Raw genomic sequence first — 27,053 nt, forward strand, 5'->3', positions numbered from 1 at the left:
GCAAACTCATCTCTTGCATTTACTTTGTTTGGTAGTTGCCTCTCATTTTCCTCTCCTCCACTTCACCAATTTGCCTTTTTTTCGTTTGCCTTTTTTGTTCGCCCTTTTCTCTCGCTTGCTTTCTGTTCGCTTGTGTGCCATGTGCCTTTAATATGCTTGCATCTTCGCTTGCTGAAAATCTAGTGATATGGATCCTCATCCAGTTGCTAATCTCTTTAAGAGATCCAATTATGTTGATCCAATTGCTAGTGAGTTGAGTGCACTTGACTATCTTTATGGAGTTTTGCTTGAGATGCGTGAATCTAAAAATTGTGAGGAAGAAATTTATGAAGTGATTCACGAGGGCTCCTTGGATGAAAAGCATGATTGTAATGGTTTCACTATAAATTCTATTAGTGACAATCATGCTAAAAATATGCAAAACCCTAAGCTTGGGGATGCTAGTTTTGCTATGACCACTACATGTTGCAATGATCATGAGTGGGGCGATGATTTTTCTTATGATCTTGAAAATTTGTTCAAGCCTCATGATGAATATGATATTTGCAATATTATTGAAAGTGGGTTTGCAGAAGTCATGACTTTAGTTGATGACAATCCCACTATTATTGAAAAGCGTCAACTTTGCATGCATGTGGATCATGAAAAGAATATCCTATGTGATAGTTACATTGTTGAATTTGAATATGATCCCACATGTAATTATTACGAGAGAGGATAATATGGTGGTAGAAACTTTCATATCACTAAATCACCTCTCGTTATGTTGAGATTGCTATTGTCTCTTTCTTCTTCCTTGCATATGGCAACTATTGGTTGTCTTGACAATCTGTTCTCCTATAAAATGCCTATGCATAGGAAGTATGTTAGACTTAGATGTGATTTTCACATGCTTTATGATGCTCTCATTGTGCTTCAATTCTAGTCTTTTGTGTGAGCATCATTGAATTTTCAATGCCTAGCTAAGGGCGTTAAACAATAGCGCTTGTTGGGAGGCAACCCAATGAATTTATATTTTTTCTTTCTGTTTTGTTGCGTCCATACCATCATAATTCTGTTCTGATTGTGTTTTTTGTGTTTGTGCCAAGCAAAGCCTTTATGACTAGTCTTGGTAATGGTTGTTTGATCCTGCTGGAAAAAAGACAGAAACTTTTCGCTCACGAGATGAATTTTCATTTTTATTCAGAAAGAGATTTTGAGTTGATTCTTTTTGCTGCTGATTGATATGCTTTTTTCCCAGGCCGTCATAAGTTTTCAGACTTTTTGAGGTACCAGAAGTATACGAAGTATACATATTGCTACAGACTGGTCTTTTTTGACAGATTCTGTTTTTGTTGAGTTGGTTGCTTGTTTTGATGAAACTATGGTTAGTATCGGGGGGTACTAGCCATGGAAAAGTGAGAATACAGTAGCCCATCATCAATATAGATGGAATTCAAGTTTGCTACAGTATCAAAAGAAGTGGTAGTTTTTTTTTTCTTTTACTAATGTTATCACAAGTTTCTGTTTAAGTTTTGTGTTGTGAAGTTTTCAAGTTTTGGGTGATGTTCTCATGGACAAAGAGATAAGGAGTGGAAAGAGCTCAAGCTTTCGAATGCCCAAGGCATCCCAAGCCAAATTCAAGGACACCAAAAAGCCTAAGCTTGGGGATGCCTCGGGAAGGCATCCCCTCTTTCGTCTTCAATCCATCGGTAACATTACTTGGGGCTATATTTTTGTTCACCACATGATATGTATTTTGCTTGGAGCGTCTTGTATCTTAGGAGTCCTTTATTTTTGTTGTGTCACAATCATCCTTGCTGCACACCTTTTTGAGAGAGAGACATGCACTCATCGTGATTTTGCTGGAATGCTCATAGTGCTTCACTTATATCTTTTGAGCTACACACTTTTGCTCTTGTGCTTCACTTATATCTTTAGAGCACGGCGGTGTGTGATTTGGTAGTTGGCTTATGCTATGAAAGTAGTCCCAAATGTGCTAGGTAACCAAAGAGGATGCAAAAACCTCCATCTTCATGTGCATTGAGTAGAAAGAGAAGTTTCAATTCCTCTCAATTAGTTGTGAGACATGGACTCGGTAATATTGAGAGTTATGTTAGTAGGGTGTTGTGAATCTAGAAATACTACTGTTGAAGTTAGTGATTCCCGTAGCATGCACGTATGGTGAAACGCTATGTTAGGAAGTCGGAGCATGATTGATCTATTGATTGTCATCCTTTGTGTTGAGGTCGGGATCGCGCGATGGTTTACACCTACCAACCCTTCCCCTCGGAGTATGCGTTTAGCACTTTGTTTCGATTACTAATAAAAACTTTTGCAATAAGTATGTGAGTTCTTCATGACTAATTTGAGCCCATGGTATAGATGCACTTTCACCTTCCACCATTGCTAGCCTCTCTAGTGTCGCGCAATTCTCGCCGGTACTCAAACCCACCAAATTCCTTCCTCAAAACAGCCACCATACCTACCTACTATGGCATTTTCATAGCCATTCTGAGATATATTGCCATGCAACTCCCACCGTTCCGTCTCATGACTTGTGCCGTCACTCTCATATTGCCATTTCATGATCGTAAGATAGCTAGCGAGTCATATGCCATGCTAGATCGTTGCACATCCTGGTACACTGCCGGAGGCATTTTCTATGGAGTCATCATCATTGTGATCTTTGAGCTGTGAGTAAATAAAAGTGTGATGATCATCATTATTAGGGCATTGTCCCATGTGAGAAAAAAAGAGGCCAAAGAGCCCAAAAATAAAAGAAAAGAAAAGAAAAGAAAAGAGGCCTAAGAGCCCAAATGAAAAAAGAGAGAAAAAGAGAGAAGGGACAATGCTACTATCTTTTTCCACACTTGTGCTTCATGTGAGCACCATGTTCTTCATGATTGAGAGCTTCTTGCTTTGTCACTACCATATGCTAGTGGGAATCTTCGTTTTATAACTTGGCTTGTATATTCCAATGATGGGCTTCCTCAAAATTGCCCTAGGTCTTCATGAGCAAGCAAGTTGGATGCACATTCACTAGTTTTCCTCTTGAGCTTTCACATACTTATAGCTCTAGTGCATCTCTTGTATGGCAATCCCTACTCATTCACATTAATATCTATTAATGGGCATCTCCATAACCTATTGATATGCCGAGTCAGTGTGACCATCTCCTCCTTTTTGTCTCACAACCACCACCACACTCTATTCCGCCTATAGTGCTATATCCATGGCTCCCGCTCATGTATTGCGTGATAGTTATAAAAAGTTTGAGAAAGTAAGAGTGCGAAAACAATTACTTGGCCAATTCCGGGGTTGTGCACGATTTACATTAGTTGTGTGAGGATGATGGAGCATGTCCAGACTATATGATTTTGTAGGGATAACTTTATTTGGCCTTGCTATTTTGAAAGTTCATGATTACTTTGCTAGTTTGCTTGAAGTACTACAGTTTTTATGTCAATAGCAAACTATTGTTTTGAATCTTACGGATCTAAACATTCATGTCACGTGAAAGAAGTTGCAAAGGACAACTATGCTAGGTAGTATTCCACATCAAAAATTCATTCTTTATCACTTCCCTACTCGAGGACGAGCAGGAGTTAAGCTTGGGGATGCTTGATACGTCTCCAACGTATCTATAATTTTTGATGGTTTCATGCTATTATCTTGTCAAACTTTGGATGTTTTGCATGCCTTTTATATTTTTTTGGGACTAACTTATTAACTCAGTGCCAAGTGCCAATTCCTGTTTTTCCATGTTTTTGACCCCTTTCAGAGGAGATTTTGAAACGGAGTCCAAGCGGAAGAAAATCCCCGAAAAGATTTTTTTTGGAACGGAAGAAGATCGGGGAACTTGGGAGCCAAGGCAGAGGAGCCCCGGGGGCCCCACAAGCCCCCACCCCGTGGCCAGGGGGGCCACGCCATCCAGGCTTGTGGCCCCCCCTGGACGCCCTTTGCCCTAGGACTTTCGCCTACATATTCCCATAAATTCCAGAAAAAATCAGGAGATCATCGCAATCACTTTTCCGCCGCCGCAAGCTTCTGTCTCCGCAAGATCCCATCTGGGGCACGTCCTGGTGCCCTGCCGGAGGGGGGATTCGGACACGGAGGGCTTCTCCATCAACACCATGACCTCTCCGATGATGCGTGAGTAGTTCACCATAGACCTACGGGTCCGTAGCTAGTAGCTAGATGGCTTCTTCTCTCTCTTGGATCTTCAATACAAAGTTCTCCATGATCTTCATGGAGATCTATCCGATGTAATCTTCTTTTGCGGTGTGTTTGTCGAGATCCGATGAATTGTGGATTTATGATCAGATTATCTATGAATCTTATTTGAGTTTCTTCTGATCTCTCTTGTGCATGATTTCATATCCTTGTAATTCTCTTCGAGTTGTGGGTTTTGTCTGGCCAACTAGATATATGATTCTTGCAATGGGAGAAGTGCTTGGTTTTGGGTTCATACCATGCGGTGACCTCACCCAGTGACAGAAGGGGTAGCGAGGCACGCATCGTGTTGTTGCCATCAAGGGTAAAAAGATGGCGTTTTCATCATTGGTTTGAGATTATCCCTTTACATCATGTCATCTTGCTTAAGGCGTTACTCTGTTCGTCATGAACTCAATACACTAGATGCATGCTGGATAGCGGTTGATGTGTGGAGTAATAGTAGTAGATGCAGAAAGTATCGGTCTACTTGTCTCGGACGTGATGCCTATATGTATGATCATTGCCTTAGATATCGTCATGACTTTGCGCAGTTCTATCAATTGCTCGACAGTAATTTGTTCACCCACCGTGATACTTGCTATTTTGAGAGACACCTCTAGTAAACACTATGGCCCCCAGGGTCTACTCCACACCATATTTTCAGCCTTACACTTTTTACTTCGTTGCACTTTCCGCCTTCAGATCTCACTTTGCAAACAATCTTGAAGGGATTGACAACCCCTTTGAAGCGTTGGGTGCAAGCTTGTTTGTGTTTGCGCAGGTACTCTGGACTTGACGAGACCCTCCTTCTGGATCGATACCTTGGTTCTCAAACTGAGGGAAATACTTACTGCTCCTGTGCTGCATCACCCTTTCCTCTTCAAGGGAAAAACCAATGCAAGCCCAGCCTCTGTCAACGTGTCAACTTCTGGCGCTGTTGTCTGTGGGATAGCATGGCTCCGTTTCTTCGGCCTACAACCGCATCACCTGGCATCGAACGCCATACTGCAGCTGTCGGCCTTCGTGGTTATGTGCGAGGGCTTTGTGGGGATCAAGCCCCGCGTCGATCTGTGGCGCAGCTTGTTCTTCTTCAAGTAGCAGTCCATCGCAATGGAGAAGTCCGAGGTAGAGAAGCTTGTCGGACCGCGCCCGATGACCGCTCGAAGTCCATCACCGCTCGAAGTCCGGCTTCCCCCAGCTGCCGCTGCAGGAGTCCATCAAGCAGTGGCAGAGGGTCTTCTTCTACGTGAAGAACGCCGGCCCCGCCCAGGACGCCCTCAACATGCCCCCGTTCAACATCGACCCGCCGACGAAGTTGAACTGGGCGGCGAGGACCCCCAAGCCAATTCCCGAGGTGGCGCACAGTTGCGCCCACCTCGAGATCCTGGAGAAGAGCGGCCTCCTTGGCCGCGACCTTCCCACCACCATGGTGACCCGCAGGATCCTGCCGCTACAGAGGCAGCCTCATCTAGTCTGCCAGATGAGCGGCCGGCATGACCCCTGCAGGATGTCCACCAAGAGGTTCACCCCCAGCGCGGTAGCGCGAAGGGTGAACCTGATCTCCACCGCCCGCATGGACGACAGCGGGAACTGGTCGTGGGGGATGACCCCCTTCAACAGGTCCCGTCCGCCTCTAGTGGTAAGTGGTTTCTTTGTTCTTTGCTATTCGTCTTGCGACTAGCCGTCTCGCTGAGCCAGTTGTCGAATCCTTTTTCATAGATGTTCGTGAAGCTGCAGGGATCCCTCCGTCCGCCCGCTCCTGATGTGGACGTGTCCGACGCCTCGGAGATCGAGGACAAGGGTGTGATCGAGTCCCGCTCGGACTCCTCCGCAGGCTCGGAGAACACCGTGGAGTCGGAAGGGACAGAGCCGTCTGGTGAGTACCCACGGCCCTCCATCACAGACTGGACGGATGACGACGAGACTCCCTCATTCCTCTCTGATGCAGCCTTCGAGGAGGACTCCGACGGGGTGGAGGAGGTTACCAGCCCACCACTGACGCGTGGTCGGCGTCAAAGGGCCGGGGCAACCGTTGCTGCCGAGGCGACCGGGAAGAAGGGCAAGGGTGCCACAGTTTCCAGGCCGGCTCTTAAGCGGCCGGCACCGGGTCCTCCAGCCGGAGCACGGGCAGGCGGTGCCAAGAAGCGTTGTGGCGCCGGCAGAAGGCAGGTGCCGATGGTCGCAGGGTAAGATTTCCTCCCCCTTTTGCTCGTTTGCCTTGTAGGAAGCTTTGTCCCTTAAGAATGTCGCTCGACAGGGAGGCGGAGGATGTGGAGGAAGACACCGCCTCCGCAGCCGAGCGGGCCGGCTAGGCAGCAGCTGATGCTGCCCAGAGGGAGCTTGAGGAGCAGTCCAAGCGCCGGTGGGACATGACCGCGGGGGAGACGGCCGAGGGCCAGCCTCGCCCCAGCCGGGCCGAAAGGCCGGTGGAGATGCGTATGAAGGCTAGACATGACCCCTCCACGCACGCTCGCGCAGAGGAGCCAGCTAGCGAGGCGGCCCCGAGTCACGCCCCGATGGCTGAGAGAGCCCCGCCCTCCGAGCCGGACGCTTGCGCACCGGTGGACCTGGAGACGATCCCTGACTCCCCCAGGGCCGAGGCGGTGCCTCACGCGCAGGAACTGATCCTGGACGCGCCAGACGCGGCCCCTGATGTGCCAGGGGTGACCATGGATGCGCCGGAGGTGGCCCATCCACCTTGTGTCGAGGAAGCCGCGCCAGCCGGGACATCGGCGTAGCCGGCCGCCGAGCCGGCACCTGGAGCCGGCGCCATCGTCGTCCCCCACCACGGTCCAGCTGCGCCGGGAGCTGGTGGCCGGGTCGGGAGCCGGTCCCATGAAGTCGTGGCGGGCGGCCAATTCGGCGCGCACGCGACTGCCCGCCGGCACTGCGCTCACCGGTGTCCCCGAGCTGGTGTCGCTGTTTTCCAGCAGCCGGTCCAAGTTAGAGCAGTCAGCCCGCGTGGTGGGCGGCGACTTGGAGCGCCTGGAGGCCCGCACCAGGGTAAGTGCCTCATCTTGGTTTTGAATTTTTTTTCTCTTTCTTCTTCTTGCGTCAGTGGGGGCGGCACAGTGCACCCACTCGGTGTAGCCCTCGAGAATCGGGTCGGCCGATCATTGGCCGGGCCGAATCTCTTTGAGCCTCTTTTCTTGTTTTGCTTCTTCAGTGGGGGCGCGCTAGCTCACCCACTGGGTGTAGCCCCCGAGAATCGGGCTGGTTATGACTTAACCAGGCCGAATCTTACTCCAGCTTCTTCTTTGCTTTTTGCAAGATCTTTATGATGCCCAGGCGCAGGCTTACAATGAGCCGCGAGCCCAGTACCAGGCGGCTGATGGCTGCTGCGGCAACAAAAGTCCTTCCCTTGCGCTTAGGAATTCTTCTTGTTACTTCTCTGATTTGTGTTGTTTTTCCCTTGAAGAGGAAAGGGTGATGCAACACAGGAGCAGTAAGTATTTCCCTCAGTTTAAGAACCAACGTATCAATCCAGAAGGAGGGCCTCGTCAAGTCCAAAGTACCTGCGCAAAAACAAACAAACTTGCACCCAACGCTTCAAAGGGGTTGTCAATCCCTTCAAGATTGTTTGCAAAAGTGAGATCTGAAGGCGGAAAGTGCAACGAAGTAAAAAGTGTAAGGCTGAAAATATGGTGTGGAGTAGACCCTGGGGGCCATAGTGTTCACTAGAGGCTTCTCTCATAATAGCAAATATCACGGTGGGTGAACAAATTACTGTTGAGCAATTGATAGAACCGCACAAAGTCATGACGATATCTAAGGCAATGATCTAGCATATAGGCATCACGTCCGAGACAAGTAGACCGATACTTTCTGCATCTACTACTATTACTCCACACATCGACCGCTATCCAGCATGCATCTAGTGTATTGAGGTCATGACGAACAGAGTAACGCTTTAAGCAAGATGACATGATGTAGAGGGATAATCTCAAACCAATGATGAAAACCCCATCTTTTTACCCTTGATGGCAACAACACGATACGTGCCTCGCTACCCCTTCTATCACTGGGTGAGGTCACCGCACGGTATGAACCCAAAACCAAGCACTTTTCCCATTGCAAGAATCATAGATCTAGTTGGCCAAACAAAACCCACAACGCGAAGAGAATTACAAGGATATGAAATCATGCATAAGAGAGATCAGAAGAAACTCAAATAAGATTCATAGATAATCTGATCATAAATCCACAATTCATCGGATCTCGACAAACACACCGCAAAAGAAGATTACATCGGATAGATCTCCATGAAGATCATGGAGAAATTTGTATTGAAGATCCGAAAGGGAGAAGAAGCCATCTAGTTACTAGCTATGGACCCGTAGGTCTATGGTGAACTACTCACGCATCATCGGAGAGGTCATGGTGTTGACGGAGAGGCCTTCCGTGTCCGAATCCCCCTCCGACAGGGCACCCGGGCGTGCCCCAAATAGAATCTTGCGGAGACAGAAGCTTGCGGCGCCGAAAAGTGATTACGATGCTCCCACGATTTTTGTGGAATTTTTGGGGATATATAGGCACAAACCCTAGGGAAGACGTGGCCCAGGGAGCCCACAAGCCTGGACGGCGCGCCCCCTGGCCGCGCCACGAGGGCTTGTGGGGTCCCTTGGTTCTCAAGTCTCCCGATCTTCTTCCGTTCCGGAAAAAATCTTTTCAGAAGTTTTATTCCGTTTGGACTCCGTTCGAAATCCTCCTCTAAAAGGGGTCAAAAACATGGAAAAAATAGCACTTGGCACTGGATTAATAAGTTAGTCCCAGAAAATAAATAAAAGGCATGCAAAACATCCAAAGTTTGACAAGATAATAGCATGAAACCATCAAATATTATAGATACGTTGGATACGTATCAAGCTTCCCCAAGCTTAACTCTTGCTCGTCCTCAAGTAGGGAAGTGATAAAGAATGAATTTTTGATGTGGAATGCTACCTAGCATAGTTGTCCTTTGCAACTTATTTCACGTGGCATGAACTTTCAGATCCGTAAGATTCAAAACAATAGTTTGCTATTGACATGAAAACAGTAATACTTCAAGCAAACTAGCAAAGTAGTCATGGACTTTCAAAATAACAAGGCCAAAGAAAGTTATCCCTACAAAATCATATAGTCTGGCTATGCTCCATCATCCTCGCACAACTAATGTAAATTATGCACAACCCCGGAATTGGCCAAGTAATTGTTTTCGCACCCTTACTTTCTCAAACTTGTTATAACTATCATGCAATACATGAGCGCCAACCATGGATATAGCACTATAGGTGGAATAGAGTGTGGTGTTGGTTGTGAGACAAAAAGGAGGAGATGGTCACATTGGCTCGGCATATCAATTGGCTATGGAGATGCCCATTAATAGATATCAACGTGAATGAGTAGGGATTGCCATACAAGAGATGCACTAGAGCTATAAGTATGTGAAAGCTCAAAAGGAAAACTAGTGGGTGTGCATCCAACTTGCTTGCTCATGAAGACCTAGGGAAATTTTGAGGAAGCCCATCATTGGAATATACAAGCCAAGTTATATAAAAGGTTCCCACTAGCATATGGTAGTGACAAAGCAAGAAGCTCTCAATCATGAAGAACATGGTGCTAATATGAAGCACAAGTGTGAAAAAGATAGTAGCATTGTCCCTTCTCTCCTTTTCTCTCATTTTTTTATTTGGGCTCTTAGGCCTCTTTTTTCTTTTCTCTTTTTTTTGTTTTTGGGCTCTTTGGCCTCTTTTTTTATTTCCTCACATGGGACAATGCTCTAAAAATGATGATCATCACACTTTTAGTTTCTCAAAGCTCAAAAATCACAATGATGATGACTCCATAGGAAATTAATCCGGAAGTGTACCGGGATGTGCAACGATATAGTATGATCATGCAATGGAAATATGAGAGTGACGGCACAGGTCATGAGACGGAACGGTGGTAGTTGCATGGCAATATATCTCAGAATGGCTATGAAAATGCCATAGTAGGTAGGTATGGTGGCTGTTTTGAGGAAGGAATTTGGTGGGTTTGTGCACCGGCGAGAATTGCGCGGCATTAGAGAGGCTAGAAATGGTGGAAGGTGAAAGTGCATCTAATCCATGGACTCAACATTAGTCATAGAAAACCCACATACTTGTTGTGAAAGTTTTTATTAGTAATCGAAACAAAGTGCTAAACGCATACTCCGAGGGGAAGGGTTGGTAGGTGTAAACCATCGCGCGATCCCGACCTCAACACAAAGGATGACAATCAACAGATCAATTATGCTCCGACTTCCTAACATAGCGGTTCACCATACGTGCATGCTATGGGAATCACTAACTTCAACACAAGTATTTCTAGATTCACAACACCCTACTAACATAGCTTTTAATATTCCCGAATCCATGTCTCAAAACTAATTGAGAGGAATCGAAACTTTTCTTTCTACTCAATGCACATGAAGATGGAAGTTTTTGCATCCTCTTTGGGTACCTAGCACATGGGACTACTTTCATAGCATAAGCCAACTACCAAATCACGCACCGCTGTGCTCTAAATATATAAGTGAAGCACAAGAGCAAAAGGTATCTAGCTCAAAGGATATAAGTGAAGCACTAGAGCAAAAGTATCTAGCTCAAAAAATATAAGTGAAGCACTAGAGCAAAAGTATCTAGCTCAAAAGATATAAGTGAAGCACTATGAGCATTCTAGCAAAATAACGATGAGTGCCTGTCTCTCTCTCTCAAAAAGGTGTGCAGCAAGGATGATTGTGACACAACAAAAAGAAAAGACTCCTATGATACAAGACGCTCCAAGCAAAACACATATCATGTGGTGAATAAAAAATTAAAAATATAGCTCCAAGTAATGTTACCGATGGATTGAAGACGAAAGAGGGGATGCCTTCCCGGGGCATCCCTAAGCTTAGGCTTTTTGGTATCCTTGAATTTGGATTGGGGGGCCTTGCGCATCCCCAAGCTTGAGCTCTTTCCACTCCTTATCTCTTTGTCCATGAGAACGTCACCCAAAACTTGAAAACTTCACAACACAAAACTTAAACAGAAACTTGTGATAACATTAGTACAAAAAAGCAAACTACCACTTCTTTTGGTACTGTAGCAAACTTGAATTCCATCCATATTGATGATGAGCTACTGTATTCTCACTTTTCTATGGCTAGTACCCCCCGATACTAACCATAGTTTCATCAAAATAAGCAACCAACTCAATAAAAAAACAGAATCTGTCAAAAACAGACCAGTCTATAGCAATTTGTATACTTCGTATACTTCTGGTACCTCAAAAAATCTGAACAATTACGACGGTCTGGGATAAATCATATCAACCATCAGCAAAAAGAATCAACTCAAAAAGCTCTTTTTGAATAAAAATGAAAAATCATCTCGTGAGCGAAAAGTTTCTGTCTTTTTCCAGTAGGATCAAACAACCATTACCAAGACTAGTCATAAGGTTTTGCTTGGCTCAAACACAAAAAGAAACACAAAAAACACAATCACAACAGAATTATGAAAGTATGGACGCAACAAAACAGAAAGAAAAAGATAAATTCATTGGGTTGCCTCCCGACAAGCGTTATTGTTTAACGCCCTTAGCTAGGCATAAGGATTTGAATGATGCTCACATAAAAGACAATCATTGAAGCACAACGAGAGCATCATAAAGCATGTGAAAATCACATATAAGTCTAAAATACTTCCCATGCATAGGCATTTTATAGGAAAACAGATTGTCAAGACAACCAATAGTTGACATATGCAAGGAAGAAGAAAGAGACAAAAGCAATCTCCACACAACGAGAGGTAATTTGGTAACATGAAAGTTTCTACCACAATATTTTCCTCTCTCATAGCAATTACATGTGGGAACATAATAGAATTCAACAATGTAACTATCACATAGGATATTCTTTTCATGATCCACATGCATGCAAAGTTGACGCTCTTCAAAAATAGTGGGATTATCATCAACTAAAGTCATGACTTCTCCAAACCCACTTTCAATATTATTGCAAATATTAAATTCATCATGAGGTTTAAACAAATTTTACAGATCATAAGAAAGATCATCACCCCAATCATGATTATTGCAATAAGTAGTGGTCATAGCAAAACAAGCATCCCCAAGCTTAGGGTTTTGCATATTTTTAGCATGATTGTCACTAATAGAATTTATAGTGAAACCATTGCAATCATACTTTTCATCCAAGGATCCCTCGTGAATCACTTCATCAATTTCTTCCTCACAATTTTCAGATTCACGCATCTCAAGCAAAACTCCATAAAGATAGTCAAGTGCACTCAACTCACTAGCAATTGGATCAACATAATTGGATCTCTTAAAGAGATTAACAAGTGGATGAGGATCCATATCAATAGATTTTCAGCAAGCGAAGATGCAAGCATATTGAAGGCACATGGCAACACAAGCAAACAGAAAGCAAGCGAAAGAAAGGGCGAACGAAAAAGGCAAACGAAAAAGGCAAACGAAAAAGGCAAACGTTAAAATGCAAATTGTGAAGTGGGGGAGAGGAAAACGAGAGGCAACTGGCAAACAAAGTAAATGCAAGAGATGAGTTTGCGACACTTACTTAGATGAGTTCTTGACTTGATCTTCCTCCCGGCAACGGCGCCAGAAATTCTTCTGCTGCGGCAATAAAAGTCCTTCCCTGGCGCTTAGGAATTCTTCTTGTTACTTCTGTGATTTGCGTTGGTTTTTCCCTTGAAGAGGAAAGGGTGATGCAGCACAAGAGCAGTAAGTATTTCCCTCAGTTTGAGAACTAGGGTATCAATCCAAAAGGAGGGCCTCGTCAAGTCCAAAGTACCTGCGCAAAAACAAACAAACTTGCACCCAACGCTTCAAAGGGGTTGTCAATCCCTTCAAGATTGTTTGCAAAAGTGAGATCTGAAGGCGGAAAGTGCAACGAAGTAAAAAGTGCAAGGCTGAAAATATGATGTGGAGTAGACCCTGGGGCCATAGTGTTCACTAGAGGCTTCTCTCATAATAGCAAATATCATGGTGGGTGAACAAATTACTGTCGAGCAATTGATAGAACCGCGCAAAGTCATGACGATATCTAAGGCAATGATCTAGCAGATAGGCATCACATCCGAGACAAGTAGACCGATACTTTCTGCATCTACTACTATTACTCCACACATCGACCGCTATCCATCATGCATCTAGTGTATTGAGTTCATGACGAGCAGAGTAACGCTTTAAGCAAGATGACATGATGTAGAGGGATAATCTCAAACCAATGATGAAAACCCCATGTTTTTACCCTTGATGGCAACAACACGATACGTGCCTCGCTACCCCTTCTTTCACTGGGTGAGGTCACCGCACAGTATGAACCCAAAACCAAGCACTTCTCCCATTGCAAGAATCATAGATCTAGTTGGACAAACAAAACCCACAACTCGAAGAGAATCACAAGGATATGGAATCATGCATAAGAGATATCAGAAGAAACTCAAATAAGATTCATAGATAATCTGATCATAAATCCACAATTCATCGGATCTCGACAAACACACCGCAAAAGAAGATTACATCGGATAGATCTCCATGAAGATCATGGAGAACTTTGTATTGAAGATCCAAGAGAGAGAAGAAGCCATCTAGTTACTAGCTATGGACCCGTATGTCTATGGTGAACTACTCACGCATCATCGGAGAGGTCATGGTGTTGATGGAGAAGCCTTCCATGTCCGAATCCCCCCTCCGGCAGGGCACCAGGACGTGCCCCAGATGGGATCTTGCGGAGACAGAAGCTTGCGGCGGCGGAAAAGTGATTACGATGCTCCCCTGATTTTTTGTGGAATTTTTGGGGATATATAGGCGCAAACCCTAGGGAAGACGTGGCCCAGGGAGCCCACAATCCTGGACGGTGCGGGCCCCCTGGCCGCGCCATGAGGGCTTATGGGGTCCCTGAGGACCCCCTGCCTTGGTTCTCAAGTCTCCCCATCTTCTTCCGTTCCAGAAAAAATCTTTTCGGAAGTTTTATTCCGTTTAGACTCCGTTCAAAATCCTCCTCTGAAAGGGGTCAAAAACATGGAAAAAACAGGAACTGGCACTTGGCACTGGATTAATAATTTAGTCCCAGAAAATAAATAAAAGGCATGCAAAACATCCAAAGTTTGACAAGATAATAGCATGAAACCATCAAAAATTATAGATACGTTGGAGACGTATCAATTGCCAGATCGTCGGGCTCGAAGTCCAGCTGGGCGATGTCGCGATGGAGAGGGACGCTCTGCGAGGCGCTGGCGATCGGCTCCAGGAGCAACTAGCTCTTCTCCAGATGGAGAAGAAGGAGCTTGAGGCGGCCAGCCTGGTCGAGCTGGAGCAGCTGCACGGTATGCTGCAGGAGAAGGATGCCTCCCACTCTGCCGACTTGGAATGCCTCGCATCGGTTCATCTCAAGGAGATGAAGCTCAAGGACGCCGCCTTAAGGGAGAAGGAGGAGGCCCTTGTCTATAAGCACGCGCAGTTGGTCAAGGCCCTAGAATCTGCGGCGGCTCTCCAGGAGGAAGTTGCCCGCCTTACTCAAGCGAGCAAGGTGCGGGAGCGCGAGGTCCTGGAGAGCGCCCATTAGACCGATGGCACCTTCCATCGTGAGTCTCTTTCTCTTTGGTTTTGTCTTGAACTTTCTTGGCCATCTCCTCTTCTTACTTGTTTCTGCGCCCCTTTTCCTATCTTAGGCCTCTTTCCTGAGACCCAGGGCGTAGCCGACACGGCCGTCGAGGTGAGCTGTGAGGAGCGCCGCGTGGCTGGGCAGGAGGTAGATGCTACCTCCGGCTGGAGCGTGTAGGAGATTGGAGTGGGTCTCAGGGCCTGAATGTACGCCCTGGGCGAGTCTGTGGCTCGGCTCCAGGTCGCAGGCTCGTGGATGGTGGCGGCCCTGTGGCCGGCTGGCATGGAGCCGACGTCGATGAGCCGGCTCGCCCGCTGGCTTGCAGCTGGCGAGGATCGCATTGATGCCCGGCGTGCCTCGGCCGTGCGCGCTGGAGGCTACATGGCACTACGCTTGGCCAAGTCTTGGTATCGAAACCTGGACTTGGGCAAGCTCGTCGCTCAGCGCGACGGCTCAGAGGCGGAGCTGCAGGCTGTGGAGGAGGCGCTGCGCGTGAGGGCCAGCGGCATCGTTGAGTACGCCGCTTGGGACGAGCTCGTTTTGGAGCAGCGTGAAGATGGCGGTGTGATCCCTAAAGATCTACACGGCCTTCAGCCCTATGACCCTGGTGGCAGCTCTAGCAAGACGGCCCATGGTGTGGTTTTGCTGCCGCCTCCAGCGGTGCGGCGTACGCCGACTCCGGTGCGGATGGAGCCCGGAGCCCTCGCGAAGGAGATGGCGCAACCGCCTCGGGAGCAGCCGGGGATGGTGAAGCCACCACTTCAGGAGCAGCAGCCGGGGCGACCGATGAGGTCGCAACCCCGTAGCCGGTGTCCTGTTTGTTGTGTGCAATTTTCTTGTCAGTCCAACAGTTCCACCCACTGGGGGTGTAATGAACCTTGGCCGTGGGCCAATGCATTTTGAATGCATGTATTCAGCATTATATTCGTATTGCCATCTGTGCTTTTTTATATCTTTATCTTTTGATTCCTGATTGACTTCTTTTTCTCAAATCCGTGTATTCCCAAGTTTCCACCCCGCCAGCCTGCCAGCCGGGAGCCGGTCTGTGACTGGGTCGAGGTTTCTGGCCTTAGAACACAAGACTTAGATTTTTCGAAGCCATCAAGACTTAAAGATTCAGACATGAACCAGCAGAGGCCGGCCTGAATGAGATCGTAAAATTGATCAAGCCAACCCGAGCCGGCGACCTTTTTGTAGTCGAACTTTGCATGTATCCGGCCTTACCTAGCGTCGCCTCGCTAGCTGGATGGCCGGAGCCGGTCTGCAAGCTGATACGAGGCGACCAAGGATCGGTCCGGCGTACACTATGTGTTCTTCCACAACGTAAGGAAGGCGTCCGGGCGGCTAGCGAGCCCCCGAGCTTTTTAGAGCCGGCAAGGGGCGTCGCAGAGTGAGCACTCTAGATATGATTTTTTTAAAAAGAAGCACGAGGCATGCTCTTTTCATTGTATTCATTGAGAATCCCTGAAGAGGGAGAAAGATACATTTGTGCATGCTCTTTCCATGTTTGGTACTTGCCTTCTAGCAGTAGAACGGGCGAAGGAGCGCCGTGTTCCATGGACGTTCCGTCTCCTGACCGGAGTCGTCCCTCTTGCGCTTCCTTGGCTTTTGTGCATCGATCAAGTAGTATGCATTGTTGTGCAATGCCCTACTGATGATGAAGGGTCCCTTCCATGGGGATGAGAGCTTGTGCTGGCCGGCAGTGCGCTGGATTCTTCTGAGGACCAAGTCTCCCTCTCTGAAAGAGAGAGGCTTGATCTTTTTGCTGTGGTAGTATCTCAGCTTCTGTTGATAGATGGCCGTTCAGCTCAAGGCCAAGTCCATTGCTTCTTCGAGGAGATCCACACCATCTTCTCTTGCCTCCTTCGCCTCCGTTTCCGTGTATAGGGTGACCCGAGGCGAGTCGAACTCGATATCTGTGGGGATAATAGCCTCGGACCCATATACGAGGAAGAACGGAGTGAAGCCGGTCGACCAGTTGGGCGTGGTCCGGAGGCTCCATAGTACAGCCGGCAGTTCTTCGATCCAGCAGCTGTCCGACCTGACAAGTGGTGCCACCAGTCTTGGCTTGATGCCGGCCAGGATCAGGCCGTTGGCCCTCTCCGCTTGGCCATTCGACTGGGGATGTGCCACTGATGCCAAGTCGAGCCGGATGCCTACCTTGGAGCAGTAGAGCGCTAGAGCGCCTTTGGTGAAGTTGGTGCCGTTGTCGGTGATGATGCTGTGGGGGACGCCATGTCGAACAGAGGTGTCCGTGATGAAATTGACAGCCGTGGGGCCATCAAGCTTCTTGATAGGTCTGGCCTCGATCCACTTGGTGAATTTGTCGACGGCTACCAAGAGACGGGTCATGCCACCACGAGCCGTCTTGAAGGGTCCTACCATGTCCATTCCCCAGACGGTGAACGACCATGATAGGGGGATGGTTTTGAGGGCCGAAGGCGGCATGTGGCTCTTTGCGTTGAAGAACTGGCAGTCTTCGCATTTGTCGACCAGATCGACGGCCTCCTCGAGGGGCGTGGGCCAGTAGAATCCATGGCGGAACGCCTTGGCCACCAGGGTTCTAGAGGCGGCATGATGCCCGCACTCCCCTGGTGAATGTCTCTGAGGATCTCATGTCCCTTTTCTGATTCGACGCAGCGCTGGAACACACCAGTCACGCCGCGCCTTGCCAGCTCGCGATTGATGATGGCGTAGGCTGCAGACCTGCGCTGGATCTGCCTCGCCTCCGCTTCGTCTTGAGGAAGCTCGCCGCAAAGGAGGAAGGCCATGATAGGTTGAGCCCATGACGGAGCCGACACAAGGGCTGGCTCCGCCTCGACCTGACTGTTAGGGGCTTCAGCAGCCCCCGTGCTTGGTGAAGCAGCAGTCGTGGACTCGAGACGAGGTGTCTCTCGTGCTGTTGTGGCAGCTGGCTCGCCGTTTACCTCCATGACGTCCACCCACTAGGTGTCGAGACGACATGATTCAAGGCAGGGCGGAGCCGGGGTTGTTGTTGTAGCCGGTGCTGCTATTGGAGTCGGATAGCCAGCGTAGCCGGCATAGGAGTTGTAGCCGGCACAACTGGTGGAGCCGACGGCGCTTGCACCATAGATTCAGCCGGTGCCGCTGTTGGAGTTGGCCTGGCCAGCTTAGCCGACACAGGAGCTGTAGCCGGCATAGCTGGTGGAGCCGACGGCGCTTGCACCATAGAATCAGCCGACACGAAGATCGATGCCGACTCAGGAGACGGCCTGATAGATGGCTTATGGAGTTGCTCGAGGGAGACGCCGACTGGGATAGCCTGTCTCGTGGAGCCAATTTTTGCCAGTGTATCAGCCGCCTCATTGTCTGCTCTGGGAACGTGGTGGAACTCATAGCCCTCGAAGGGGCCGCTGAGCTGCTGGATGAGGAAGCGGTAGCTTGCCATGTTGGCGTCCCTAGCATCCCATTCGCCAGAAACTTGTTGTGTCACCAAGTCTGTGTCGCCGAAGCATATGAGCCACCGGATGCCAATCACCTTGGCGAGCTGGAGGCCATGAGCCCTTGCTTCGTACTCGGTGACGTTGTTAGAGGCAGTGAAGTGGATCTGGAGAGCATAGTTGAGCTGGTCTCCTTTCGGAGACGTCAAGACGATGCCGGCTCCCAGACCCGTCCGCATCTTCGAGCCATCGAAGTGCATCCGCCAATGCGTAGAGTGTGGAGGTGGCGACTCAAACTGGGTCTCGGCCCAGTCGACTAAGAAGTCGGCCACCACCTGAGATTTTATGGTGGTGCAAGGCTCGTAACGAATATCATGGTCCGCCATGGCGATGAACCACTTGGCAATCCTGCCCGTTGCATCACGGTTGCCCATGATCTCTGAAAGTGGAGCAGTGCTCACCACAGTAATGGCATGCTCCTGGAAGTATTGCTTCAACTTCTTTGCAGCAAGGTAAACACCATAACATATTTTTTGGTAATGGAGATAGTTCTACTTGGAGGCGGACAAGACCTCGCTGAGGTAGTAGACAGGGCGCTGCACTGACAGCACCTTTCCCTCCTCCTTGCATTTAACTACCAACACTACACTAACCACGCGAGTGGTAGCGGCAATGTATATGAGTATGGGTTCCCTTTCAGCCGGTGCTGCCAAGATTCGCAGGCTCGAGATGACCCACTTGAGGTCGCAGAAGGCTTCGTCCGCCTGGTCGTTCCACTCAAATTTCTTCATCTTCTTCATGAGCTGGTAGAGTGGAAGGGCCTTCTCGCCAAGCCGGCTGACAAACCGGCTAAGGGACGCTAGGCAGCCGGCGAACTTCTCGATGTCTAGGATTTGAGCCGACCACACCATCCGCTCGATGGTGCCGATCTTCTCGGGGTTCGCCTCGATGCCACGAGTGGACACGAAGAACCCCAAGAGTTTGCCGCCTGGAAACCCAAAGACGCACTTCTCCGGGTTGAGACGGATCTTGTACTCGCGCAGGTTGGCGAACGTCTCCCGTAGATCGTCGAGGAGACTGAAGTACTGCTTCGTCTTGACGATGATGTCATCCACATAGACGTGGATGTTTCTGCCGATTTGGGGCAGTAGGCACTGCTGCATGCAGCGTTGGAACGTCACACCAGCGTTCTTCAGCCCGAACGTCATGGTGGTGTAGCAGTAGGCCCTGAAGGGCGTGATGAAGGAGGTCTTCAGGCGATCAGCTGGATCCAGCTTGATTTTATGGTAGTCTGAATAAGCATCCAGAAACGACAGCAATTCGCAGCCTGCAGTGGAGTCGATCACTTGATCTATCCTAGGCAACGCGAAAGGGTCTTTCGGACAATCCTTATTCAGGCTAGTGTAGTCGATACACATTCGTCACGTGTTATTCTTCTTCAGCACCAGGACTGGATTAGCCAACCAGTCCAGGTGGAAAACCTCCATGATGAAGCCGGCTGCAAGGAGCCGGGTGATCTCTTCTCCGATTGTGCGCCGCTTCCCCTCGGCGAAGCAGCGCAAAGGTTGTTTCACCGGATTTGCATCCGGTCGCACGTGAAGTTTGTGCTCGACCTACTTCCTCGGAACACCCAGCATGTCTTTGGGAGACCACGCGAAGATATCCCGATTCTCACAAAGGAAGTCGACGAGCTCGCCTTCCTATTTGGGGCTGAGGCCAGCCCCGATGGTGACACATTGCTTGGGGTTGGCAGGGTCGAGTGGGACCTGCTTTGTGTCTTTGGCCGGCTTGAAAGAGCCTTCGCCGGCCGACTGGGACGGAGGAGAAGGAATCGCCGGCTGCTCGGTAGCCTGGGTCACAAGCCGGTCGATCTACCGCTTCTCCTTAGCGATCACCAGGGCGTCGGCGAGGCGGCTGCTATCTTGGGTGCACTCGAGCGAATTCTTGTAATCGCCAGCAACAGTGATGATGCCCTTTGGACCCGGCACTTTAGGTAGGCATAGTGCAGAATAGCCATGAATTTGGCCAGAGCCGGTCTGCCCAGCAGCGCGTGATACGGGCTGCTGAGGTCCACTACCTCAAACCATATGGACTCTCGGCGGAAGTGAGCTTTGTCGCCGAACAAGACGTCCAGCTAGATTTTGCCGATGGGCGATCAAGACTGCCCAGGCACGATGCCGTGGAAGACAATGCTGGTCGGCAGGACGTCCGTCTCCTTGAGCCTGAGCTTGAGGAGAGTGTCGAGGTAGAGGATGTTGATGCTGCTGCCGCCATCGACCAGCACCCAGGAGAACCGGCAGGTGAGCCTCTTGGAGGCGAAGGTGGGGTCGAGGACGAGCGCGTATGAGCCCGGGTTGGGCATCACCACAGGATGGTCCACCCGGCTCCATGTGATTGGTTTGTCAGACCAATGCATGTACTGGGGAACCGGGGGAACCGTGGCATTCACCTCGCGCCGTCTCTGGCGTAGGTTGTGCTTGTCTTCGCCTTCACTAGTAAAGATGACGAATGCTCCGTCTTGATGGGGGTAGTCGTCGTGGAGGCGGCCGTCATCGCGAGGCGGCGGCGGTGGAGCCGGAGCAGGACCAGGAGCCGGTGCATGAGGCGCCGCCTGCGCACCTGGGGGAGCTGGTAGGCCACCCCCCTGCGACAGCCGGCGTGCAAAGATTCACTGTCGAAGGGTGTGGTTGGACGGCTGCGCCCCAGAATGTATCTTGCAGGGGGCGTCGAGCAGTTGCTCGAAGGAATGCTTGGGCAGCCAGTTGGCGTTGTTCCTGTTGGAACGCTTCCGCGAAGGGCCGGCTTGAGGAGCCGACATCTCGCCCTCCACGCTGGCTACCAACTTGCTGTTGGAGCGCGAATCCATCTGATCCACCTTGCGCTTGTTGTTGTTCTGGCCGCCTCGGCCATCTCCAGCCGTCTTCGGAGTAGCCGGCGTGTGGACAGCCTTGTCCGAGGCGGTCACCTTGACGCAGATCGCCAAGTCGGCCGTGGCGTACTTGTCCGCCTTGGCCATGAGCACCGCTAGAGAGGTGGGCTCGGAGCACATAAGCTTGTGCTTGAGGAGGGTGCCGTCTCGGCAACCGTCGTTGAAGTACTGGATGGCTTGTACCTCATGCGACCCCTCGCAGGAGTTGCGGAGCTCCGTCCACCGGGTGACGTAGTCGCAAAGGGGTCTGTCGGGCCTTTGGACGCACATGGCCAGCTCGCGAGGCTGGCCAGGGCGCTTGTAGGTGCAAGTGAAGTTGCAGATGAATGCCTCCTTGAAGTCCACCCAGGAGTTGACGCTGCCGGCCGGAAGGCTGTTAAGCCAAGTCCGAGCCGAGCCGGCCAACATGAGTGGCACGTAGCGGACTGCTACACGCTTGTTGCCCCTGGCGATGCCGACGGCTGTGGTGTTGTCGATCAGCCAGTCCTCTGGCTTGGCAGTGCCGTTGTATTTGGGCGTGTCCCAAGGCAAGGTGAAGCCTCAGGGGAATGGCTCCCCTCGGATCCGGGGGCCGAAGCAAGCCGGACCGACGGGGCCATCCTCCTCCAGGAGGGCTGACTGGGCCAGGACGATGAGACGCCTGCGGGCGTCCCGATCATCCTGGGGAGTGCGAGCACCAATCCGAGTAGCAAGAGGGGATGCACCTTGCGAACCGGAGACATGGGTCCTGCCTGGGTGAGGAACCTCACACGCCGAATCGCTCTCGTCGCCTCCGCGACGCTTGCTTGAAGTGTGCTCGCTCTGGCGTTGGGAGCACAGGTCTTGGCTTCCCTCGCCCCTCCGGTCGGAGGTGCGTTGCGTGGAAGATCCTTCTGCGTGATGCTGACCGCTAGGGTTACGGCGTGCTCCGGAGTTGGGTCCCAGAGACTCTGACTGAGCCTGACCGGGGTCAAGCCGAGTCTGCTATTTGTTGGCGGTGTCAAGGAGATCCTTGACCCGCTTCTCCTGGAAGGCGCGCTCGTTGCCCTCCAAGCTTGCCATCTCTTCCATGGCCGCCTACGCTGCCTGCATGTTGGCCGCAGGGGTCTCGTAGGTGGGCTGATCGCCGCCTAGGATCTCAGCAATGAACCGGCCGCGGCAGCGGACCGATCCAAGCCGGCTAAGGGCCTCGGAAATCGGAGTGAGGCCATACACGGAGTTATACTCGCGCTGCGTGGCCTCCATCCAACGTTTTGCCGAGGAGACGGCAATGCCCTCCACCAAGATATGCTTGCGAGCCTCGTCGAGTGAGGCTCGGGCGTCGCTAGGGTTCGCGGAGGCAGCGATGGGTGTCTTCAGGCCGGTGATGGCATCCTGAAGAGTATCAGTGGTGGCAACAGCGGGCTCACGAGCGTCCGCTGACGCCTTGCCATGAGCCGCGCTGGTGCCAGCGCCGATAACCATCACCTCCACGATGTTGGAGACAACAACGACATGGTATGGGGTGAAGAACCCCACCGACGGCGGAGGACCGTCGAAGACGAGTACGTTGCTGGGGTACACGTTATGTGCAGGCGTCTCAGCGATAGAGAGCCTGCTGAAGCTGGCGCAGAGCGCCTCAACGTCGAAGTCCTCGCTGAAGTAGCGAGGACCGTCGTTGAGATGTAAGTCGCTAAAGAGAACGCTGACGTTCTCCATAGCAGTGACGACGACACTAGGAAGCGCCTCGTCATCAGAATCTTCGTTCGAATGCGCATGGCAGACAGGGACGTCGATCATCGTCGGTGTTGCCTCGTCGAAAGCGGGCTCCACGGGCATGCAGACCGATCCGGACACGATGCATCCGGTGGCGTAGGTGCGGGGCCTCGCCTAGCGCGTAAAGCCAGCCGATGCCGCGATCGGCCCCATGGTGGGCGCCAAATGTCGGTGAATACTCACAACATATGCCATAGGTAGGCTAAAGTCGGTGAGAACCGAAGGGACAAAGGAGGGAGCTGGGAACGAGGTTGGTACAAGCATGGAACGCACGATGTACCTAGGTTCAGGGCTCTCCGTAGAGATAAGACTCCTAGTCCTGCCGGAGTCTTTGATGTGTATGAATGGATTACAATGGTGTTCCTCGAGCTGTGTTGGGAGGAGGAAGAGGGGAGCAGCCGGCTCGTCTCTGCCTCTCTCTATGTGGTTGATGGATGTGAAGTGTTGTTCGACCGACCCTGTGCATGGAGGGTGACCGGGGGGTTTTGTAGACGAACCCGCCGGCCTACAATGTGGATAAAGGGTACAAGAGTGGGACCCGGCTGGCAGCCTCGCCGGCTGACCAGGGCCCCACGAGAGTCTTGTCTTGTCGCTTGAGGGGCCTGCCGGCTGCATGGTCTCGTTTGGCTATGGGACCCGCCGGCTGGCCAATGAAGCTCTCGGATAAGGTTGACGCCGAGCACGCGCTGTACGTCGAGCGTCGTCCAGCAAGATTCGTCATGGACAGGTAGTACGACCGCCTCCACTGTTCCCCACGCCGAGTGCAGTAATGGAGTGCGAGTGTGACGGTCCGACACTATGCTAGGTGATGGATCAGAGCCGGGGTAGGTCAGAGGTGTGGCCGCCGACGCTCGTACCTGCCGGACACTCCGGTCGAGTACCTTTGCTGACGCGTAGCTACCTTTAATCGTAAGGTCTCATCCTGACCTACGATCTAATGTGACTTGTGATCCCCGGCCGGCTAACCTGCTTGGCTAGCCGGCTTGGGCATGGCCGCCTCATTCCTAGCCGCCTGGCATGACCAGGCCGGTCAAGAAGAGGTAGCCGTCTCGACTCTAGCCGACAGGGTTGCCTGGCCGGCCAGAGAGTTGGCCGCCTCGTCCTCCAGCCGGCAGGCGCAGCCTAGCCGGCCAGAAGACTTGGGCCTTGGGAAACTGTATTTGTTCATATCCTTTGGGCAGGAAATGAGGGAGCAGGCTTGATGAGCCGACCCCGGGGTTATCCCCCCGACATAAACAACACCAGAATATAATGCCATCTGATTGATTATATTAAAGCTTAAACTATAGCAGTGTTGCACATTTTCATCTATGGAAGTGCGAGCCACAAAGAGAATGAATCGTAATGAAATATTAAATACATAAAAAGTAATAAATGTAAAAAAACTACAGTAAATCAAAAAAATATTTATTAAAACCAAATGAGGATCCATGTCTTTATTGTTGTGAGTTTTATCATAAATTTCAATAAAACTACCGTCTCTAGTGTCAATGTGAGAATACCATGTGTTCTTTTAATATAAGACTATAAGTGTTGGTCACACTTTACTGCCTAGTTGGTGTTGTTGGGTTTAGTAAAAATTAATATTGTTAGTGGTTTTGTCTTGCTTACGACAAAGTCGTATATTTGTGTTGTATATAAAATACTACTTCATCAGCTACTTGACTTCAGAAGTAAGATAATGATGAATCATGAACTTCATATAAAAAGTAATAAATGTAAAAAAACTACAGTAAATCAAAAAAATATTTATTAAAACCAAATGAGGATCCATGTCTTTATTGTTGTGAGTTTTATCATAAATTTCAATAAAACTACCGTCTCTAGTGTCAATGTGAGAATACCATGTGTTCTTTTAATATAAGACTATAAGTGTTGGTCACACTTTACTGCCTAGTTGGTGTTGTTGGGTTTAGTAAAAATTAATATTGTTAGTGGTTTTGTCTTGCTTACGACAAAGTCGTATATTTGTGTTGTATATAAAATACTACTTCATCAGCTACTTGACTTCAGAAGTAAGATAATGATGAATCATGAACTTCATATAATGTTCGGCCTAGATTGCATGCTCCTTTCTTTAAATATGTTTCTTTAATGGGTATCAAAATGGTATGTAGGTGCAAGAACCGCATTATCAACACGAAGACTTGAGGAAGAAGGTCGCATTATTGATCTTATAAGTTACGCGGTCTTTGTGTAACATACTTCTTTTATAGTTAAATAGGATCTCTCTTTGTTGCCAACACGAATTCTTTACCTGATTAACGAAGTTTTGAGCTACACGGAATAAAAGTTATATTCATTTTGAGATAATAAAATTTTTTCCAATGTAGCCTATAAATATATCATCATCCTTTTCTTGCAATTGCGAGTTGGAAGGCACCCGCTATGCCAAGAATGGGCTCCATATGTCCTCGCAAGAGGTGAGAATGGGCTCCATATGTCCTCGCAATATGGATGGAAAAGTAGCTCAAGTTTGCATGCCAATGAGATTTATCCATGACTTGTACAATACTCGGAAGACGATGCATACATTCAAATTGGATATCACTTTCTACATGGCATTCGGTGTAACCTACCAAATCTCTCCCACTAATATTTTTTTTTAAATATGGTACCCAAATTATTCACCCATGACGTGTTCTTGAAATTGATATATACTACTTGTAATTCACAGCACTAGTTTTAGATTTTGTAGTCTCAAAAGATGGTAATGAAGCTTAGAGAAGAGAGTGTGCCTACAATCCTTTTTTTCATATATGGCCAACCATTGAGATTGTGGCGTGGAAGGTCACCGACGCTAGAGATTGTGGCATAGTTTAGAGGGATGGCCAGCGGCGGAGACGAGGACTGGGCAGGGGGCAACGAGGTAGTGCATGACAACACTTGATGACTGTGGATGGCGGCGGCAGGTGGTTTCATTAGTAGAGGTTGGCGGGTCCATAGAGTGGACGAAAAAAGGTAGGCTGACACTACTAGGAGAAAGCCTACTAGTAGCGCTGGGTATAGGGTTAGCAGTAGCGCGGGCACCAGATCTATGAAATAACGCTACAAATGGAGAGTGAACGGTAAGTACCATACAACTTTGTGAGGAGATTTCTTCCCGGTCTTCTTGTATCGAGAAGCATTGCACACCGGACATCTAATTTTTTCCGCATGCTCCTTACGATAAATGATGCAATCTTTGATGCATGCATGGTATCTAATGTGGGGCAGATCAATAGGGCACACGATCTTCTTGGCCTCATCGACACTAGTAGGCCACACGTCTCCAGTCACTGCCACCTAGCAACGACATCTTTGTGATTCACTATAACATGCAAGGGATGGATAAGACAATCCCTGAATTGTTCACGATGCTTAAATCTGCGGAAGTACAAATCAAAAAGGAGCATCGAGTGTTGATGGTGAACAAGACCACTAGCTTCAAGAAAGGCAAGGGCAAGAAGGGAAACTTCAAGAAGAACGGCAAGCACGTTGCCGCTCCCGTGAAGAAAACCAAGGCTGGACCCAAGCGTGAGACTGAGTGCTTCTATTGCAAGGGGACTAGCCACTAGAAGAGGAATTGCCCCAAGTGCCTAGATGATAAGAAGGTTGGCAACATCAACAAAGGTATATTTGATATACATGTTATTGATGTGTACCTTACTAGCTCTCGTAGTAGTTCCTCGGTATTTTATACCGGTTCGTTGCTAATATTTGTAACTCAAAGCACGAACTACAGAATAAATGGGGGCTGGCAAAGGACGAGATGACGATGCACGTCGGAAAAGGTCCAAGGTTGATGTGAGCGTTGTTGGCCGACTCGCCCTTTGATTACAATCAGGATTAGTTTTGAATTTAAATAATTTTTATTTGGTGCCTGTGTTGAGCATGAACATTATATCTAGATCTTGTTTATTGCAAGACGGTTATTCATTTAAATAAGAGAATAATGGTTGTTCTATTTATATGAGTAATATTTTTTATGGTCATGCACCCAATGTGAATGGTTTATTCTTGTTGAATCTCGATCTTAGTGATACACATGTGAAAGGACATGGATGTCGTCAAGAGGGGGTGAATAGGCGCTTAAAAATAATTACGGTTTAGGCTTGAACAAATGGGGAATAAAACTAACATTTATTTGACAAGCAGAAAACATAAAACAACTAGGCTCACCTAT

This window comes from Hordeum vulgare, chromosome 5H (genome assembly GCF_904849725.1).
Source record: "Hordeum vulgare subsp. vulgare chromosome 5H, MorexV3_pseudomolecules_assembly, whole genome shotgun sequence".
Classification (NCBI taxonomy): Eukaryota; Viridiplantae; Streptophyta; class Magnoliopsida; order Poales; family Poaceae; genus Hordeum; species Hordeum vulgare.